A 17,045-nucleotide genomic window follows, 5' to 3' on the forward strand; every position below is an offset into this window, starting at 1 on the left:
ACGAGAAAAAAAATGAGTTCCTGGGCTTGGCTTTCTTGTATGGAGTTCTTGTCTATTCTTTTTTAAAATATTCATTTTTTTGTTGTAGTTGGACACAATACCTTTATTTTATTTATTTATTTTTACATGGTGCTAAGGATTTAACCCAGGGCTTCGCACATGCTAGGCAAGCCCTCTACAGCTGAGCCACAACCCTAGACCTCTTGACTGTTTTTCCAGTTTTTCTGTAATTGCCTGGAGATGGAAGTGCAGTGGTGTGGAGAAGGAGAGACAGCTAGCTTGGGCTGCAATGCTGGAGGGAGACTACCACACTTCCAATGCTCACCTTTGCATGGATCCTTCTGCCCATAGGCTGGTTAAAGTCCCCTGTGTTCTGGAGATTTGCAGGCTTTTTGGTTCCTGGTTCTCTTTCTCCTTTGGGCCCAAGGGTTGTGGGGAAAGTGCCCCATCCCAGCACTTCATTGGGCATATTCTGATCCTGGCTCTGTGTCCAAAAATCCCACAGTTCTTGCCCTTCACCTGTGGGTGGAAAATGAAATTCTCGGTATATCAGCAGAACCACAGCCATGGCTCCATTACCAAGAAAAGACAGATTTTCTAGTCTGAGTTCAGTACTGCCTTTTAGGAGGGATTCAGATGGGGGACCTATTTATTACTATGCTATCTGAGATTGTAGGGTCATTCCCAAAGCACAGATTTGACAGGGGCACTAGTAGGAAGAACTGGAGATCCTGAAAGAGAGGATATGGAGTCAGGTTTCAACAAATGCACAACATCCTGGCTGGATATGATACTTATTTGGAGATACAGTGGACTCTGGCAGCATCTCAATAGACCAGTTGGCCTGGTGAGGAGTTCCCAGGCTAGGCCCTCAGGGGACTGGGATGGACAATTCAGTTACAGAGACAGAAGCATGCAGGACCTAACCCAGGCTCATTGATCCATGTCACCCCCTGGCTCTCCATATACCTAGGCCTCCACTTACCTGGGGTCCTCCTCCTCTGGTGGGGTAGCCCTGGGACCCACTGCTGCCTTTCACATTCTGGGTTTCATGAGTCTGTGTGGCTGAGGCTGTGGGGAATGACCCGTCCACTGTCTCATCTCCTTGGAGTCAGGTCTGCCTTTCTCAGGGGCTTGCTTTTAGAATTTTCTGAATTACAAGGGAAATAATAGAAAAGATATCATATTCACAGAGAAACAAATACTTTTCCCCTGTACACTGAGCAGAACTCATGACCACAGAGTCAAGTCTGTTACCCACAATGTGATGTCCCTTTGCCAGATGATTCTATATTTCTTTTCAAGAAACACTAAATGTTTGAAAAGTGAAGGGGAGAATTTTTTTTAAAAATGTTGCTAACCTAATGAAAATGGGATTATAATATAGCAAAACTTGTGGGATGCCACAATAGGGAGCACTAAAAGGGAAGCTTCTAGCAGTGAGTGCCTAGTTATATATATATACATTTAAATATATATATATATGTGTGTGTGTGTGTGTGTGTGTGTGTATAATCTCCAATAAACAGTCTAAGGAAACACCCAAATCCAACACAGTAGTACAAATTAAATAATAAATATCACAAAAGAAAGAAGTGAACATACAAGAACAATGATACATAACACAAAGAACTGTTGTGATGAAATCATAAATAAAGTTGAAAAAACTTTTGCTAGAGGAACCAGAAAATATAAACAAAAATAACAGGGGAGAGGCAGGTGACCTGAATAAATTAGAGATGACAGGAGACATTGCAACTGACACCCTAGAAACTCAGAGAATCCTGAATCATGAGGAATTCTTTAATATATGTATATAAAATAAATTTGAAAATCTTGAGGAAATGGACAAATTTCTGGGAAAAACATAACCTTTCAAAATTAACCTCAGTATATATTGAAAAAATAAGAATGGAATTGAACCAGTTATTGTAAAGATTCTCCCAAGGAACATCCATGGGTAGATAGGATCACTGCTGAGTTTTAGTAAATTTTAAAGAGGTTCTAAAAACAATGCTTCTCAAAATGCTTCTGTGCAATTGAAAGGGGGGGACTTTTAGAAACCTATTCTGTGGAGCCAGCATTCACCTTTATATTTACCCAAACTGAGGAGGGCACAAGAGAAAAAGCAAAAAGTAAACTAACCACTCATATCAGCTATTAGGAAGGAAATCCTGTCATTGTTAGGAGCTTGCCTGCTACTGGAAGATTTGACGTCCTAGGCTCCAGTGTTTTCTCTCATGTGTGGAAACTGAAGGAAACAGATGACCCAAAGGTAGAAGAGGGATCCGCTAGGACTGGGAAGGGTGTGGCCAGGGTGAGAGATGGAAATTGAATACAGAAGGAGGGGAAATGGGTAGAAGGTGAATGATGAACAGGGGAAAGCTTGACATGTCCTTGGATGGAACTACCAGGTTGAAGCCCATTAATTTGTTCAATTTACAGTTTAAAATGCCCAGGGCAAAAATGACCTGTCCATGGAACTCAGAATGGTGGAGTAGGTTTCCTCTGAAATTTGAATCTTCCTGCAGTCATTAAAATGTTGAATGATTAATATAATCTTTCTCAATGTGAACACCCTCTGTTTACAATGAAGTGAGGCTTACCCAAGGACCTACACCTCCATCATTTCCTGTTTCTCCTCTACTCTTTTCCCAAGCCATAATCTGAAGAACCCATTGGGAAGGGAATCCAACCTGAGGTCCATCTGTCCACCCCTAGTCTGTCAGCAGGTTGTCAGGCAGGTGGCTTCTGGGCAAACACCACAGGAGCAGAGTCAGCTTCCTAGATGTCAGAGAAAAGGGAGGGACATTGGATACTGCCCTGGGGCCATGGGATCAGATGCCTTATCTAATGCAATCAACCTAATCCCTGTGGACATTCCTGTTAAAAAATGACTCACACATTTGCATCACTGTTCTGTATTCCATGTATCTGATTTGGAAATCACTGGGTCCTGGATCAATGTTACTTACCTGGACATCTGTGTAAACCTTTCTGAGCTAATACTTATTTATATATAGGTACACAAAAACAACACTTGAATGGTTCTCAGGCATTTAGTAGATAAGAAATGAAAGATAATATTGAGTTTCTATGAATTTGGGTTACTGTGGTCTGAAGGATGATTTTTATGTCTCTACACTTAAAGATGCATTTGTTAAAAGAAATATATTTGAGTGGTTCAAGTGTTTGTAAGAAATACATAATTGTGAGATGAATGATATGATTTCAGTTTTTCCTTTAAAAGTCCAGGTCTTTCTCTTCCCCTCTAGAGTTTGGAAAATATAACTTGTGACTTGAAAATGATGATTTTTTTTTTTTGAAAACTGGTGGTGGACTCCTCACATGTACATAATTGTCTAGAAGTTTTGTTAAAGACTCAAATATAGAGATGAATAAACCATTGGTGGTATACTGAGAAATCATTTTGCAATCTGTTCTTTGAAATTCTTCTCTGGTTTCCAGATTTTGATTATATCTGTCAATACTTGGTCCCCACCCTGGGCGGAGAGGTGGGTTCCATGCTTTCCTTCAGAGCCCTCCACAATCTGCACACACAGAAGGCTGTCCATTTTATAAGCCAACAGAGGTAGACAAATACATTTCAAACTATGTTCCAGACCATTCCACTGAGGAATGCAATTTGACAGAGGTAAGGAACCATAGAATGAACACCTTCATCCATTAATCTTATTTAAACTATTTATGACCCTATATGAGTGCTGGCATTTGGGTGGAGAAGTCTGTACATATGATACATGAGTACTGGAAGGAACATTATCGTGAACATAGTAGAAAACTTATTCTAACTGGTATTCCCTGCCTTGTTGATATTTCTTCCAAAGACAAGCAGGCATATTCCTAAAGGACTTCCTTTTGAATTCAAAACCATCATGGAAATGTGTCAGGACACGTCCAGCATGACTTGGTTCATTGAGAAGGAATTGAAATGTATATTTTCCTCAGGAAAGTGGTTTAAAATTAAAATAAAACATTTTAATAAGTAAAAACTTCACTATCTCTGGGATATTACCAATATGAAATTGTGCACACCTCAAAATGCTTATGAAATGTGCTTATAAAAATGCTCCTGGGATCCAGGAAGTGAACTGACCACACCCAAATCCCTAATACTATTAAGTACTTGCAGGTGATTGGTGAATCTGGCAGGAAGTTAGTGGGTATGGTCAGGAGGCTGAGCTATAAAAGGCTGAAAACATGGACCAGGCTCTCATTTGAAGGCCGGCTCTGAAGGAGAAGCTCTCTCCTCTCGAGATTCAGCAGGGAAACCTGGTGGTTACTGCTCCTGGAGACATGGAGGCAGCTTCACTCCACTGTGGAGGTGAGTCTCAGTTTCATGACTGTATAAAATCTGAATGTTCATCAAATGCAGCTAATGCTAAAGTCCATTTGGGTCCTTCTCTACCTGCAGAGTCATCCTTGTCACCTTGCCCTGATGCACACTTAAATAAGAATTCAGCTCCTGTGGGGCCACTGCTGGCTCCTAGAGGGAAACTTTGTCTGAACTGGCAGAGACCGTCCGCAGCTGGTGCTGGGCTGCAGAACATGGGAAACACTTGCTATGTGAATACAGCCCTGCAGTGCCTGACATACACACCTCCCCTGGCCAACTACATGCTGTCCCAGGAGCACTGCCAACGCTGTCCTCGTCACCAAGTACAGAGGAGGTGAGGAGTTGGTGAACACTGGCCAACTCCCGTGTGTTGCAGGAAGGGCCAGAGCCACCAAGAAGAAGAACAAGCAGGGCAAGAGGACAGTAATTGTGGTCTAGCAATCCAGTACAAGGATTACCCATGTGCATACACACCAAGATGAAGGCTCACACACACATACAAACACACACAAACACACACACAGATACACACATATACACACACATACACACAGATACACACACACATACACACACACACACACACACACACACACACCGATACTCATGGAGGAGAACTCCTGAAGTGTCTGGAGAGGGAGAAGGCTTCAGTTTAGAGGTGCAACTACCATTTATATTTGAGTCTTCAGAATCATTCTGAGGCCCCTGAGTTCCCTGGCAAAGTTAGTGATGATCTTGGAGGCAGAACATGGTGCCTTGCCCACTTACACAGCTCCAAATGTTCTGAGCCCTGCAGGAGCCCTGGCCTTCCCAGCCTCTGTGCTTCATGCCTGTTGGTCAGGCCTTCTGGCTAGGCCTCTTCCCTTCTCTGACCCCTGCCCCAGGCAACCCTTTTTTTAAAAAAATGTATCAATGAAAAATATGTAGGAGCAGAGCTGCCAGGACATTGTGGGTCTGGTAGATTAGAATAGAAAACAAAAAGCTAGGTTGCCTCCTACTCCTCCCATTTCCGCTGCCTCCCTGAGTCACTCCTGTGCAGCTCCAACCCCTGGCTCCCCAGTCTAGCTGCCGATATTTGAAGGTCCTTCCATGTGGCAGACATGGACAACAAAGAACGGTGTGGACTTGATCAAGATTTGGATGATGTTGAAGAAGTAGTAGAAGAAACTGGTGAAAAAACAAAAATCAAAGCGCATCAACTGACTGTTCAGATGATGCAAAATCCTCAGATTCTTGCAGTTCTTCAAGAAAGACTTGATGGTCTGGTAGAAACTCCAACAGGATACACTGAAAGCTTGCCTAGGGTGGTCAAAAGATGAGTGAGTGCTCTCAAAAACCTTCAAGTTAAATGTGCACAGATAGAAGCCAAATTCTATGAGGAAGTTCATGATCTTGAAAGGAAGTATGCTGTTCTCTGTCAGCCTCTGTTTGATAAGCGATTTGAGATCATTAATGCAATTTATGAACATCCAGAAGAAGAATCTGAATGGAAACCAGATGAAGAAGAGGAAATTTCAGAGGAGCTGAAATAAAAGACCAAACTAGAAGACGGGAAAAAAGATGAAGATAAAAAAGACCCTAAAGGAATTCCTGCATTTTGGTGGACTGTTTTTAAGAACATTGACTTGCTCAGTGACATGGTTCAGGAACATGATGAACTACTCTGAAGCACTTGAAAGATATTAAAGTGAAGTTCTCAGATGCTGGCCAGCCTGAGGTTTATCTTAGAATTTCACTTTGAACCCAAAGAATATTTCACAAGTGAAGTGTTGACAAAGACATACAGGATAAGGTCAGAACCAGATGATTCTGATCCCTTTTCTTTTTTTTTTTTCCTATGTTAAAGTTTTATTTTTGACTGACACAATTGTTGTAAATATCTATGGAATACCATATGATATTTTGATACATGTATACAACTGTGTAATGATCAAATTAGGGTAATTAGCTTGTCCATCACTTTAAACATTTAATCATTTCTTTGTGATGAGAGAAATTAAAAATTAAAATCCTCTCTTCTAGCTATTTTGTCTTAGGTGAGTGCTCTATCGCTGAGCCCCAGCACTTTTTCTAGCTATTTTGAAGTCAATGATATATTATCATTAACTATAATCACCCAATTATACAATAAGACATCAGAACTTGTTCCTCCTACTTGACTGTAACATTGTATCCATTGACCAATCTCTTCCTATCCTCCAAGCCATTAATAATTAATATTCTATTCTCAATTTCTATGATATGAATGTTTTTATATCACATGAGCTCATGATGCATTTGTCTTTCCATGCCTGGCTTATTTCTTTTAACACATGTCTTCCAGGTTCATCCATGTTAAATTGATAGCATATCATTATTTTTATTCCATTGTGTGGTCCATTTTCTCATCCACTGGAAATGCAGTCTGACTTCTTTATCCATTGATCCATTGAATAAATGTGAAATGCTTCATGAATTTGTGTGTCACCTATTCTTCTCTGTACCAATTCGATTTTAGTATGCATGCATATTTGGGGATCCAGGTCACCGTTGAGTATTAAGGTACATCTTGCATTAATTAGAATTAACTTAACTGGAGTGTAAAAGTGATGGGTGGAGCCATAGCTTCTAGGGCTCCAAACCATTGCCACTGGAGCTACTGCAGTTTCCACCATGGGTGTGATGGGGTCGCACTGATGCCACACTTTAAGTCCTGAAGCACCACGGGGATCTGAAAGACCACTGTAGTCTGGGGCGGTAGGGCTATGACTCATGACTTGGTCTTTTCCCTCGATGAGATAACCCTGATCCCTTTTCTTTTGATGGACCCAAAATTATGGGTTGCACAGGGTGCCAGATAGATTGGGGAAAAGGAAAGAATGTCACTTTGAAAACTATTAAGAAGAAGCAGAAACACAAGAGACATGGGACAGTTTGTACTGTGACTAAAACAGTTTTCTTTAATTTTTTGTCCCTCCTGAAGTTCCTGACAGTGGAGATCTGGATGATGCTGCTGAAGCTATTCTTGCTGTAGACTTTGAAATTGGTCACTTTTTACGAGAGCATATAATCCCAACATCAGTGTTCTACTTCACTGGAGAAGCTATTGAAGATGATGATGATGATTATGATGAAGAAGGTGAAGAATCAGATGAGGAAGGGGAAGACGAAGGAGATGAGGAAAATAATCCAGACTATGACTCAAAAAGGATCAAAACCCAGCAGAATGCAAGCAACAGTGAAGCAAGATGTATGTGCCTTGAGGATAACCTGCACTGATCTACCTTCTGCTTTCCTGGAAAGGATGAATCTACATCATGTGATGAGCCTATTTCAAGTTTTTTGTTGTTTGTTTGCTTGTTTTTGTTTTTGCAGCCTAAAATAAAAATGTCAAATATTTTTTTTAAAAAAAGAAAAAAAAGCTAGATAAAATATGTCATATATTTCAAACCTAATTTAATTTTCAGATAATTCTGAGATCAGAGATAAACCAGTGGAAAAATGCAACATTTGTACAATTAATGTGTTCATTAGATTGTTGTATCTGAGACACTTTTTTCAAAGGCATTTGAATTTGTAAATTATTTCACTTGTGAAACAGAGCAAACTAAATGTAAATTTCAAAAGGAACTCATATGCAAGCTGTAACTGTGTACCCTTTTATCTTGTTTTAATTGAGATATGATCATTGTTTCTACCTAGAGTGTACTTTGCAATGTTTTGATACTTGTACGCATTATGGATGTCTACTGCCTCAAACATCTATCATTTCATTTTGGTGAGAATATACAAACAATGTCTTCTTTCTATTTCAAGACATAAAAACATTATTGTTGTCACCTGGGTGGAACTAGAGGACATTGTATTTAGTGAAATAAGCTTCATACAAAATGGGAGTGATTTTGTTGTGTTAAAGCAGAGCCTCAGCACTCCACCCTCACAGCGCAGATGCTGGACCTGTGGAGTCCCAGAAGTTGGTTTCAAACACATGTTTCAGTCCCCCTTGCAAATGGCAAATCAAAATGGAATTTGTGCCTTCAATCCACAAAGAGTTTTCACTTACTAATTTCCACTGTGATGAGGCAGAAGTCTTGACTCTAGTGACTCCATTTTGTGAAACAGTCATGACATGTAGAAAGGTCATGACTGGGGCAAGTTGTTTTTTGTTTTTTGTTCCCTTTTGTTGTAGAAACCCTCAAAACCATGGAACTATCTACCTGGGCTCTGTTTCTGTAACTGGGGAAACTGGGCTTATTCTGATTGGCTAAGTCTCCTACCACCTGACTGCAATCTCCCGCTTCTGTAACTTGGCTGGCTTGCATTGGCTAGACCCCCTAAAATCCCTTTTGTGTTTTTTTTTTTTTTGGCTTAAATATGAGGCACCACTCTATCTCGCATTTAGAGAGTAGAGTGTTCACCTCTGGACAGCAATAAAGGCTTAATTGGAATGGCAATGTGTGGCCTGAGAGTTATTTGAGGGTTTTGGTATTGGTATAGCACCCACTGTAAAAGTCATGCAAAAATAAAACCAATTTCAATGGCCAGGGACTCACACAGCTCTGATCCACCACTCATCCCTGACATCCAAATTTCCTGATTCCCCAGGCCTGTTGAACACTTCTCCACCTGCTCCCATACACAATAGAGACTTCAAGAGTTTGAGATGTGTTAAGAAGAAAATGTGTCTGCTAGGGTTGGGGTTGTGGCTCCACGGTAGAGCACTTGCCTGGCATGTGTGAGGCACTGGGTTTGATCCCCAGCACTGCACATAAATAAATAAAATAAAGGTCCACCAACATCTAAAAATATATTTTAAGGACATAAAATGTATCTTCTAAACACAGCACCAGTGGCCTCACAACTCTCAGCTTTGACTTGAAGGATGAGCAACCTCCACATCCTTGCTTGTATTTCTGTCTTTTTCTTAGAGAAGAGCCATTCTAATGGAGCAAGAGGGTATTACATTGTGACTTTAATTTGCATGTAACTGACAACTGATGATACTAAGCATTTTTTTCATGCATTTTTTGGTCATTTTTATGTCTTCTTTTGGAAAGTGTTTATACATGTCATCCATACATTTTTATTACAATAAAGTTTGTGGTTTTGTGGTTATTAAGATTTTCTGTTTTCTCATATACTCTGAATATTAACACAGTCAGATGAAGGGTTGTTTAATATTTTCTCACATTCTGTAGGTTGTTTCTCCCTGAGGATGTGGAGGAAATGAGACTTTTATTCACTTTTGGTGGGAATATAAATTAATTAAACCATTATGCCAAACATTATGGAGTTCCCTCAAATAGATGAAAATAGATATCCCATGTGATCTGGGTACCCCCAGGTTGGGCATGAATCCATAGTAATACTCATCAACACATCAATAAGATACCTGAACAGCCATGTTTATAGCACCTCAATCCCACTAGCTAAGACAAGAGATCAGCCCAGTTCCCACCAACAGAGGACTGGATACAGAAAATGCATATATACAGTGGTGTAGTATTCAGCCATAGGGAAGGAAAAAGAGCTGTCATACACAGCAAAAAGTGTGATCTGCAGGACATTATGTTAAGTTATATGATCCTGAAATGGTACTTCATGTTCTCTTTTCAAGTTCTGAGCTTCTCCTTTATAGAAAAACCAGTGATTATTAGTTATATAAGGGTGTGTTTGAGATGGTGGGAAGGGGTTTGGATTTGATGTGGGCACACCATGTGGGTGTACAGTACAATCACACAGAACCCATTAATACATACATTTAAGAAGAAGTATGTGAAAACATGCCAAAGACTTAAAGGCTTTTACTCTAACTGCTCTGAGTCATTCCTTCAGGCAACCCCTGGATTCCAGGAAGAGGTCTGATGGATAAACACCCTGTGATGAGTCCATACTACCACCAGGCGGCAGTCCACTCCCAAGATAACCACCAAGCCATCCACCATTGGCCCAAGACTGCCTGACTGTGATTTTCTGCTCCCCTTGTCTACACTCCAAGAGCTCACGTCAGCACCCCAAGGCAAGGCTCAGGAAGTAAGCCCCCCATCTCCCTACTCTGGGTGAACTGATGAAGGTCCTTTTCCTACTTTCACCATGGCTGGATTCTTCAATTAGTCTTCTGGGACAGCCAGGAGAACCTAGCTTAATGGCCCCCAGAGCCAGGGACTTCAGCCTAGCTCTCCAGGAACTTTGAAAAGTGTCACTGAATAATGTTTTCACTTAACAGTAGACTAAGGTTTTTAAAAACTGTCTCAATTATGCCCAGACAACTTGAAGAAACCATGGCCTAAAAACTAAAGGAAAGCCAGAAAAATGTTTTGTAAAGTGGAGAAAATTTCAATTTTAAAAAATTAAGATATAAAGTATAAAAATGGAATAAAACAAAAATTCTGGAATGGAGACGTTTAATAGCTAAAATGAAAAATTATTAGAGGATTCCAATATCAAAATGGAGGAGGCAAAAGAAATCATCAGTGAGCATCAGAAAAATGAAGTGAAATTTTCAGTGGAATTCCAACCACTGCTCACAGATGGTCCTGCATGTTAGGCCTAGGCTGCTTTCTTTCTCTGGGCAGACTAGGCCTATTATTGCCCAGGCTGCTGACTCTGAAAGGTGGCCTCCTGGGAGGCACTGCCCCTCATGGGCAACCTGTTGGTAAACCCTTCCTACATCCCTGGTTCTGTGATTCTACCACCTTGTGGACAATTTTCCTTGGAAACTCCCCAAGAGCCTTGGCTCAACATTTCATCCTTACGACAGGAGAGCCTCACAGCAGAGAGAAAGCACATGAATAGCACCCACGTGGGAAAGTCTCCAGGCAGACTTCTACATTAGGACTCCCTACAGCGGCCCAGAATGATTTCACACAGTCCTTGTAGATGAATCCCAGTAGGACATGAGCTCTTCTGAGAAGGGGGCAGTCCTATAAGTCCCCAGAACTAGAACAAGCTCTGTTCCCAGCAGGCACCAGAACCAACTGGGTCACAGTACGGCAGGTGTGGACTCCTGGTAGAGCCACCAGCTAGGTCTCTAATTTGGCTTTGGACAGTCATGTCACACTTGCACAATGCTAAAACCAATTGATGATGCATCTCTAAGAACGTATCCCTGTGGTGAAGTAACACAGAACAACTGATTGATTTTCAGAGAGGGCATTATGGTTTAGATATGAGGTGACCTCCAAAAGCTCGTGTGTAAGAAGATACAAGAACATTTAGTGGTGAAATGTGCAGATTATTTTGACCTAACCAGTTCCTTAATCCCATGGTAGGTATTAACTGGGTGAAACTGAAGCCGGGCAGGGTGTGGCCTAAAGAGGTGTGTCCTGGGTGTGCCTTTGGGTTGTGAGTGGAGTTCTGTGTCTGCTTCCTAATCGCCATATCCTGAGCTGCTTTCCTTCACACCCTGCCACCAGGATGTTCTGCCCACCCTCGGGCCCAGGTCCATGGAGTCAGCTGTCTGTGGACTGAGACCTCTGAAACTGTGAGCTCCAAATAATTGTCCTCCTCTAAAGTTGTTCTCATTAGGTCTTTTGGCCACAGAGATGGGACAGCTGGCTAACACAGGGCGTCTATGTTGCTTAGGCTGGCCCTGAAGTCCTGGACATTAGCACTCCCCTGCCTCAGCCTCTCAAGCGGCTACAACTGCAGGCACACCCTACCCATACATGTCCCTCTACAGCAGAAAGAACAGGTGTGCTTATCCTCGGAGCTGAGTGAAAGGCGGGGCTAGAGATACCTTCCACTGCTCAGCGTCTTTGGGAGACAGAGGGCCTCTAAGGAGAGTGGATCTTAAAGGTTTAAAGAGGAAAGAGTAAGGGTTCAAACTTACCTGAGATCCCCCTCGTTTACTTCAGAAGAAAGTGTGATTCTTCACTGATTCGTACTTACTGAGTTCTTAAGTTTCCATATAACGTTTGTTATGGTTCAGATGTGGTGTCCCCCTAAAGCTCATGTGCAAGAAGGTTCAGAGGAGAAATAATTGGGTTGTAAGAGCCTTAACCCAATCCCTGATTTAATCCCCGGACAGGGATTAACAGAGTGGAAACTGAAGTGGTAGAGTGTGCTGGAGGTTGTTGGCATTGGGGCATGGCTTTGTGGTGTACATGCTTATCTGGCCAGTGGAGTCTCTCTCTGCTTCCTGACCACCAGGTGAGCCATTTCCCTCTGCCACACCCTTCCTCCATGTTGTTCCTGCCTCCCCTAGAGCTCTGAGGAATGAAGCTGCTGTCCATGGATGGAGACCACTGGGACTGAGAGCCCTAAAATGAACTTTTCCTCCTTACAGATGTTCTGGTTGAGTCCTTTAGTCACAGCAGCGAAATAGCTGACTACAATAATGTTGTGTCTTGATTTTTCCATTTTAAACCAGACAGATTCATTTGTCAACATGAGCAATTAGGATTTCATTCTCTTTCAGCGAACATTACTGCCATGAGTACACAAGCATGCCTTCCACCCTTATCCCTCGATACCCTGCATAGGTTAGTATTCTGGGGCCACATTGTCATGGCTACCGGGCCACTCACAGATGGCCTACCTAGCTCTATCCTTCCCAGTTTGATGTTTGCCCTGATGCTATTTTCTTCTCCTTAATATTCATCATTTTATATGTACTTACTTTTAATTCAACCATGAATCGTCTACTATGTGAATCTCTACTTTAAAACTTCATGCTTGCTGAGAGTCATAGCCGAGTCGGAATGACACATGGCATTTTTGCCAGGCACCTTTGATACATCACTTTCTTTGATGACTTGCTCTTCAAGTAAAGGTTTTTGTTTCTTTTCCTTCTTTCTTTCCCTAACAATACTTGAAGTTTCAACCACATTCAATGGAACAGGTACAACTTGCTCATCTTCTACAGCCAAAGCATCAGAAAATTTAAAGTCTCGAGGTACACTTTCTGAATCAGATTCATGGAAGTTTCCATTCTGGATTTCTTTCTTTTTGTTTTTTTTTTCTTTTCTGCCTTCTTTTTATCTGTTTTTGTAGGAATAAGCTTTTGTTCTCTTTTCTGTTCTGCAAGAACTTCATCATATAATGTTTCTTTCATGAAAAGCCAGAAGAAGAGAAAAATTACAGTAATAACTATTGAAGGAATAAGGACAATAAAATATATTGACTCATAAAACTCCATGGTGCTTTTATTAATATGAACCCATAAAACCTCTAGTAACACTGTATAATTCAAAAGGTGTAAAGCAAGTCTTATAAGCAACACAGGAAAAATTACCCTGCGCCTGGGGAAGGAAACCGGGAAGACGGGGAAGGAAACCGGGAAGACGCGGAAGGCACCGGCACCACAGCCCAGGCCGCCCACTCTGGAGCCCTTAGTTTGGGCAATGATTTAGCAGATAAAACTACACATGACATACATATTTTCTCCACAATAGAAGAAGCTATAAATTTTCATAAAAGGTTCCATGTCAATGATAATACTTTACAAAAGCATTTTAAAATAACTAAGGAACAAGCCAGACAAATAATAAAACAATGTCAAAATTGATTGAACTTTTTACCACAAGTTTATCTTGGAGTCAATCCTAGCGGACTGATACCTAACCATATTTGGCAGATGGACATCACACACTTGCCACAACTTGGAAAATAAAAATATTTGCATGTTACACTTGATACTTGTTCCTGATTTTGGATGGGCTCCCTTCATGCCTATAATATCTAAAGATATTATAGCTCATTGCTTACAAAATTTTGCCACTGTGGGCGTTCCAAAGCAGTTAAAAACAAATAATGCCCCTGATTATACTTCTACCTCTTTTAAACAATTTTGCTCATCATTTGGCATTACTCACATAACAGGAATCCCATACAATCCACAGGGACAAGGCATAGTTGAAAGAGCTCATCAAACTATTAAAATGTACTTATTAAAGCAAAAAGAGGGAATTGGAAAGGGGAATATATCCCCCAAAGATAAACTTAAAATAACCCTTTTTACTCTAAACTTTTTAAATTTGGATTCATCAGGGCTTAGTGCTACAGAAAGGCAAATGTGTCCAAAAAATATACATAAGCCTAAGGTACTTTGGAAGGATATTCTAACAGGACATTGGAAAGGTCCCGACCCAGTGATTATCTGGAGTCGGGGGTCTGTTTGTGTGTTTCCACAGGGAGAACAGCGGCCTATTTGGATTCCAGAGAGACTAACCAAATCGATTTCTACAGACCAAAAAGAAGATGATTTGACTCAAATCCATAACAGCTGATATCCAGAGCTCCAGCTTGGCTATTGTTACATCTGCAACAGTGGTTCTCTCACACCTGAAGGCTAATGAATAATGAACATCATTAAAGCCTATTTCAAATGTGAAATACCTTGGGGCTTGCTTGTGGGAATACCTTCAGACCCATTATGCAAGTTACAGGAAAAAGGATGGGATATCCAAAAAAGAGTCAAACCCAGGTGGTAACCAGGATGTCTTTTTCAATATCTATTTTATTATTGCCCTTTCCCACATCATAAAGTTCTAGTTTATTTTTTGAGCTCATTAAGACCTAGGTTACCATTTTTCTGATCAGTTTTATTTTTTGGCTGTGGAGTTTTTAAACATTGCAATGGAGATTTCACCTGTGTAAAGCTACAAGGCCTTTACTATTGTCTTATGTGTTGTATGTTATGTGTGCACACTTGTGTTTTGTGTTATATGTCTGTATGTGTGTATGTCCATAGGTCATATGTGAGGAGAGCTCATGAAAAAATGGATCCAATATTTTTATTATTCATGTGATTTAAATGTTTTAATTTAAATTGGGTAAATTTAAGCTGTTGGGGATTGTTTTAATATGTGAACAAATAAGGAGGTTAACAAATCTGTTTGTTTACTTTCACCTTTCCTTTTCATTATTTTTAATAATTCTGTTCAGGATAATGTAAATTTTTCAGAAAATTGTTTTCTTAGTACCTGTTGGAATGTTACATATTTTTTTAGCCATCATTGCCAGAATTCCTATCTTCATCCCAGTGCCAGTGAAGACAAAGATAATACCAAACTATAGCTTCTTTGATAGCTATCACAGTAAACTGTATAAACTGATGCATCAATGAATAATAACTCAACAAGTAATGCACAATCAAGGAGTTGATTTACTTTGGGAGGAAATGGGCATATTGATAGATTCCTCCACTTTGAACTGCTTGCAGAACTTGCCTGGAATATGTATCACTTGTATACAGTGTGAACTATCTGTTGGTGCAGTGAATAGTGATAATACTGGAGTATCTTTGCTGATGGTGTCACTGGCGGTACAATTTTTCCAAAGGAGCTGTCAATTGGCTTGGTGTCATGGCATTTCTGTATCCTCCTCCCTTCTGCTAGTGATGGTCTAAAATTTGGGGGCCAACAGAGGTTAGGCAAAGAACCTCACCCCCTCACTGGCAACCAAGGCCAAATTTGGGGGCCAACAGAGGTGAGGCAATGAACCTCACCCCCCACTGGTGCATAGGCCTATCCACAAGTGTGGCTGTATGCTGGACCAGTAGTCAGTGACAGTAAGATCCAATTGCAGTGGTACCAACCTAAGAGAGGAGGCTGACACCTTGAGGTCAGCTCATCCTATGACGGGTAAGGGCCATATGTAGTATTGGACAGCCTAACAGGCACAGTCCCTAAGCCACATGCTTGGTGTTCAATTAAACAGAAGCTGGGAGATGCTGACAGCCATAGCCAAGTCAGAATGACACCTGGCATTTTTGCCAGAACAGAGTGGTTGAGAGGTGATGCCAGCAAGCCATTGAGATGATAATGGTTATGTTAAGCTGTGTATTCAATTGCATATTAGACCCCTGCTGTCCGCCTTGGACTGCTACTTTGGAGTTCTCCAGGGGATTCCCAGAGAGTTCCCTTTGGTTGGGGAAGTGCCAGAGGAGTGATTTTCCTGAGGATGGATTTCGGGTTGGGGTGTGGTGTGTCCCGAGAGAAGGCTGCTTTCGTGGCATTCACCAGAGTGAGGAAAATAAAGAAGTTCCTGTTTTGAACCTACAAGGCTGTGTGGTGGCTTGGTTATTTTGTGCCCAGCCAGACTGTGGCAATTCTTACCCTGTGGTCTTCTCAGTCTCATTTTCCTGTAGGAGAGTTTGCTGGGGCTTTCAAAACTCTCACACCCCCAGTTGCTGCCATCTTCTATAGTTCGAAACTTCTTTGAGTACATCCCCTCAAGGTCCCCATGCTGGATATCTGGCCCACAATATAATGGTACTGCTGTGGAGGGGCCATTAAGAGATGATGCGGTCATAAGGGGACCACCCTCAGGAAGGATGGATGGAGTTTATGGGACAGAGTGAGTTCCAGTGAGCCAGGTTGTTATAAAAGAGTAACCTGATCCCTCCCTGCTCTCTTGCTTCCTGGCTTGCACACAAGACCCTCCTGCCCATAGGGGAACTTGTTCATTGAGTAGCAGTTGCAAAAATTGAGGTACTAGGTGAGGGCTGAGTTTCATCTCTGCTCAGGGGAAGCTGGCAGCTGAAGTTAATCACCCCCTTGCTGTGCCTAGAGCCAAGGAGAGGAGTAGTGCAACCTCCTGCAGACCTGTCAGGATGGGAGCTCTTTTGAACTTTGCCATAGTGTCCCCATGGACCTAGTGAATTCCAGGGACAAGTGGGTGGAGGCCCATCTCTCAAGTAGCAATCAGGAAAGTTGAGGGGCTAGATGGGTGGTCCACCTCCTTAGGAGAAAATGGAGGCTTTATT

Source organism: Urocitellus parryii, chromosome 14 (genome assembly GCF_045843805.1).
Source record: "Urocitellus parryii isolate mUroPar1 chromosome 14, mUroPar1.hap1, whole genome shotgun sequence".
NCBI lineage: Eukaryota > Metazoa > Chordata > Mammalia > Rodentia > Sciuridae > Urocitellus > Urocitellus parryii.